The sequence below is a fragment of the Erythrolamprus reginae genome, chromosome 2, assembly GCF_031021105.1.
Source record: "Erythrolamprus reginae isolate rEryReg1 chromosome 2, rEryReg1.hap1, whole genome shotgun sequence".
Taxonomy (NCBI): Eukaryota; Metazoa; Chordata; class Lepidosauria; order Squamata; family Dipsadidae; genus Erythrolamprus; species Erythrolamprus reginae.
Window position 1 is genome coordinate 339,854,754 of NC_091951.1, and position 6,000 is coordinate 339,860,753.

Consider the following 6,000-nt stretch of genomic DNA (forward strand, 5'->3'; position numbering starts at 1 on the left):
ACAGCCAAGGCAGTCAATCTTCCTTATCTTCTATTGCTTTAGATGATGACATTTTGGACCCATGCAAGCGCAGAATTATGCATAGAAGAGACCAAGTAAGAACATATTACAGAAATAAGGAAGGCCACCTGTGTTTGGGTGGGGCTCCAGTAATTAGAGCTGCTGCTATAAATAGCAGCATGTGGGTTTGGCCATTGTGGAAGAATATCTGTTCGCAGTTTCATCAGGAATCTTGTGTGCTGGACTTTGTTGCTTTTTCACGCCTTTGAAACCAAAGCAGAGCAGCGTGTGTGTGTGTGTCTCCCTTTGTTGGAAGAAGGGATGTGAAGTTTCTCCACAGCTGCTGGCTAAGTACTTAATGACTCCTTAACGGACATTGTACAGACTACCGGGTTGTTTTGGGAAGAGTGCTCTTTGCAATACAAAAAAAGTGCTTAATTTATTTTGACTTTTGTGATAAAGAACATTGTTTTGAAATTTTCAAACGTGTGTGTGTGTTTGAAATTTGTATCCTTGAATTTTCGGGAGGCTCCTATCAGAGAGCCAGACAGAACAACTGGTATGTCAGAAGGACACATATAAAGGAGGGGAGGAATCAGTGATGGGCTCCTACGGGTACGGTCAGGTATACAGAAGCGGTAAAAAAAATTGAATTTTTCTTTTTTCCCTTCTGGCCTCTTGCTATGTTTTTCCTATCTCAGTAAATGTGGTTGAATGTGTATAATTTTAGAAGAGCTGTTCATGTTTGTGTGTGTGTACATACACATACATTTTATAAAGTAGATAATGTACATTTTTGTGTGCCTGTGTGTAATACGTATGTACACGTATGGCACATATACATAGAATTAAATAGTATATTTTGGATGCTCAGTAACAGTAAATAGATAGTAGATAAATCCACAGTAGATAAATAGATCCGTGGTAGATAAATCCACAGTAACTGAATTTAAACATGCCTGGGATAAACATATATCCATCCTAAGATAAAATACAGAAAATAGTATAAGGGCAGACTAGATGGACCATGGGGTCTTTTTCTGCCGTCAGACTTCTATGTTTCTATGTTTCTATAGGGAAACTGTATCTCTTTGAGGCAAGGAGTGGCCAGGCACACTAACCCAAACCTTTAACATGAGTGACGTCTAGTTGGCCAACTTTAAGCCACTCACATGACCTTTAAGCCACCCCCTGGTCATAGGCCCCACAGAGTTGGCCTTCTCCGGGTCCCATCAACAAAACAATGTCATTTGGCGGGGCCCAGGGGAAAAGCCTTCTCTGTGGTGGCCCCGCCCCTCTGGAACCAACTCCCCCCAGAGATTAGAATTGCCCCCACCCTCCTTGCCTTTCGTAAGCTCCTTAAAACCCACTTCTGCTGTCAGGCATGGGGGAACTGGGATATTCTTTCCTCCTAGGCCTTTACAATTTATGCATGTTATGTTTGTTTGTAGGGATGTTTGGTTTTACAATAAGGGTTTTTTAGTTGTTTTAGTATTGGATTTATATGATGTTTTTTATTACTGTTGTTAGCCGCCCCGAGTCTACGGAGAGGGGCGGCATACAAATCCAATAAATAAAATAAATATGATCGTCAAGCCACTCCCGCCAGGTCACATGACCAGCAAGCCACACCCACAAAATAAGCCATACTCACAGTGTGGTAGTAAAAAATTTTTTGCAGCCCTTCTCTGGGAGGAATACTTGCCAAATTCTGTTAATGTAATCTAGCAGTAAAGATGGAGACATCTTCATTATTGTGCTCTAGCCTGGAGTGTCTCAGAGGATCTACAAAGGTCTTTTGGCATCAGATTCCTTGGAAACTGAGTTGAGCATCAACCACAGAGGCGGATGTTTATCCCATTTATTTATTACTGGAGAGATACAATGGGTGATTTTGTCTAAACAAACATAGAGATAAATCACCGTTCCCAAATTGAGTAGGCAACATTTTATTTCCAAGTTGTCTAAATCAATAGTGGTTTTTCTGCTGTTATCTCGTCGAATTTCATACCAAGAGATTGATGAGTACATTGCAATGTAATTCTTATATAATTGTTAATCCTGTCAGAATAATGTCAGAAATGAAAATGATATTGTAGCCTATTGAAAATACACAGTACGTCACAGAGGTGAGTACAACCCCTCACATTTTGTAAATATTTAAATGCATTTATTTATTTATTTATTTATTTATTTGTTTATTTATTCAATTTTTAAGCTGCCCTTCTCCTTAGACTCAGGGCGCCTTACAACATGTTAGCAATAGCACTTTTTAACAGAGCCAGCCTATTGCCCCCACAATACAGGTCCTCATTTTACCCACCTTGGAAGGATGGAAGGCTGAGTCAACCTTTAGATGGTGATGAGATATGAACCGCTGACCTACAGATCTACAGTCAGCTTCAGTGGCCTGCAGTACAGCAGACTCTACCTGCTGCTGCGCCATGGAATCCAGGAAGTGATCACCTTGGCATCCTTAGCAACCTGCCGGTATATGTGACATCAAAGATCCGCCCCCGGAATCTCTTCATGGGATTCCCCAGCTCCTTTTGTGCCTCCCTCCCATCCTCCCAACTGGCCGACAGTTCCCCGGTGTTCACCTTCCTCCGCCGCCACCGGCACCTGGTTCAGCTTGCAGAGAATTGATGTGATGTGGGTGTACTTAGGTCAGTAATGGGCAGCCAAAAGTTTTACTGCTACACTGTGGGTGTGGCTTATTTTGGGGGTATGGCTTGATAGTCACGTGACTGGATAGGAGTGGCTTGCCGGCCATGTGAATAAGTGGGGATGGCTTGAATGATCATCATCATTCAAGTGAACTGTTAAGTCCTTGACTTACAACCTTACCAATGTCACTCGCTGGGGTGACAATTTGCTTCACGTTTCCTGCACTCTCCTTCCTGGGTCGCCCCTTGAGTCAGGCTGGGTAGCTAGGCGATCAGCTGTTGCAAAAAGAGAGGGGAGGAAAAGGGCCCACTGCAGCTCCTGCTGGTTCTGGTCTCCCTGCTGTTTTCTGAGGAGGAGGAGAAGGATGGAAAGGAAGATTTTCAAATATTGGAAAGCTGAGGAAATTACATGGTTATAATTGCTGCACAATGCTGTTTCATCTCAGCTGCGGGTGGAGTGAGGGCTTTGCAAGGAGAAAAAGACTGCAGCCCAGACCGCTTTGGCATGGCTCGGCTCTCCCTTTCCCCCCCCCCTGCTGCTGCTGCTGCATGCTCCTTGCTTTTTTCCTCTTTCCTCCTTCCTGGCTGAGAGCTGAGCCATGCCAAAGATGGCCATGTGAGGCTGAAGGGGAGCCGGACAGGAGACAGGTAAGCAGACGCGACAGCAGCAGCAGGGAAAAAAAAGAGAGCCCAGACGAGACCGGTAATCCAGTAAGTGACTGCCGCTGGTCAGCTGGAACTGACCAGCAAGCAGCTTCATTTCTGCTGGTGGAACTATGTTCCACCCCATCCTGCCTGCTGCCCACCCCTGAAAGCTTTCATGACTGCCTTCTGGACTGTTGTAGTCTCCAAATGCTTTTCAAGGGTAGCCCCGTGAAGAGTGTGTTGCAATGCTGTAAGAATTCATATCACTGAGCCTCTGAAATTCTTAAATTGCTATCCTGAAGAAGTTTTGGGGATGGAGTTTTGATCTCTTGCAGGCTTAGTATGAATTTAAAAGGCTTAATGTTGTAAAAACCAGAAATCCTTCTTATTAGCATTTTTTGCCTTTATACGTGGCTGATTTTGCATACGGTTTCCTGCATACTGTCGACCAGGAAGGTAATAATCCTTTTTCTAGAGGAAAAAAAAAATACTGAAGTCTGCACCAAGAAAGAAGAACAAAAATCACCCTGTGCCTGAATTCCTTCATAAAGTCACATTATGCAAATGAATATAGAGTTATGGTAATTGCATGCCTATTTGTCTAACACGGCTGCTTTGAACAATCTTTACTTCTTTCTAAACCAGCAAAGTGAATATGTTTATCATGGGTTTTGGCAAAACACTGTATTTAGAAAGAGACGAAAACTGTTGAAGTGAAAATGATGTGCAGGAGAGATTTCACACAGAATAAATCAGGCGAGTCAATACAGACAAATCTGCATGCCCTTGTTTTGCATCTTCCTTGCCACAAATTTATTAGGTTAGTAGACAAACCTCGAGGCCTTGGGTCATTGCTTCAGAAATGTTTCCTTCGTAAAACAAAGACACAGAATGACAGCGGTTGTGCAAAAAAGCAGAGGGAGAAAAATGACTTTTGACTTCCTGCTGACTTCCCCATTGACTTTCCTCACAGGACGTTGGGAGAGAGCATTCAAAATGATAATCGTCTAATTGCAGCTGACTGCAGCAGGGCAGAAGCATTGAGGAGATCACAATTTTGCCAAATGTCAATCCTGTTGGAGTCACGACTCCTGGATTTCGGATGCCTTCCTTAGCTTAGCTCATTCTAAGGTACATTGACTCAAAAATTGTTTACCTGTGATGTAACATTTTACCCAACTGAAGGTTATCAAAACAAAAAGAAGAAGTTTAGTAGTACAAAGATAGGCAACCTGATTATTTCCCAGGAAATAGGCAAGATATATTTTCTTTTGGAATTCTCCACTTCAGAAATAGCTTGGTTCCAGTTTTTTCTACCTTCAGAAATAAGATGATAGAAAAAAAGGGCTGGCCTATAGTTTGTCTGACACCTGCTCTACAGGATAAGTCTGAGGGGCCAGAATGAGGAATCACTTTCAAGCAGTGAATCCTCATTCCCCGAGAGTGGCCTACCCTCCGGCTCCCACTGTACCTGTCCCTCCCAGTAAGGATCGTGATACCCTGGCTCTCTACCCCATCCGAAGCCGCACCCACCTCCACTGACCTCTCTACTTCTAGGCAGGCCTGCCCTTCCATGCACACCAATTCAGGGTTATAGTCAGAACCCCACCTGCTCTTGTTAACACTTCCAGCAAGGAGGACACCAGCCTTCACCCCCGAATCCATCATTTTCTCCAACTCCTCATCCATTGCCAACCAAAGCATAACCATTCACTCCAGCATTCACCCCCCTTATAATTAATAAAAGCTAAAAAGTTAATTAAACTAATAACCCTAACCCAACTCCATCCACAATCTCCGTAGGCTGGTTGATCACTCTCACCGTCAGAAATTTCCTCCTTATTTCCAGGTTGAATCTCTCTTTGGTCAGCTTCTATGCATTAATCCATGTCTGGCCTTCTTCTCTGGCCCTTAATTAATAACCAGAGGACACGGATAGCAGAACATGTTCCGTGCTGATTTATATCCACATAAATAGTGTAATTTCAACAGAAAGTCAAATGATGAACCTGTAGCAGGGAAAATGAAGATGAACTTTTATTTTGTCTGATAGTGAATTGCTAATGTATTGATCAACTCTTCTTTAGAGGACTATCCAGCCTTGGATTCAATTAAACCAAAATAAACACCACAGAAAATCTGCCCCCGCAGCTTAACTCTTTCACTGCCACACTTGATTTTAGTTTTCAATACATATTTACACAGGTGATCCTGAACTTACAACCATTTATTTAGTGACCACTCAAAGTTTCAGAGGCACTGAAAAAAGTGACTTATGGCTATTTTTCTCACGTAAGACCATTCGAGTATCCCTATGATCACATGATCAAAATTCGGTGGCTTGACAACTGGCTCATACATTGATTACATTGATGGTTACAATGTCTCGGGGTCACGTGATCCCCTTTTCTGACAAGCAAAGTCAATGGGGAAGGCAGATTCACTTAACAACCATGTCAATAAATGCAGTGATTCACTTAACAAGTTTAGTTTAGTTTAGTTTTATTAGATTTGTATGCCGCCCCTCTCCGCAGAGTTGGGGTGGCTCACAACAATAATAATAACAGTATACAATGTAACAAATCTAATATTAAAAATTATCTAAAAACCCATCATTTAAAAATCATACAACACAAGCATACCATACATAAACTATATAAGCCCGGGGGAGATATCTCAATTCCCCCAT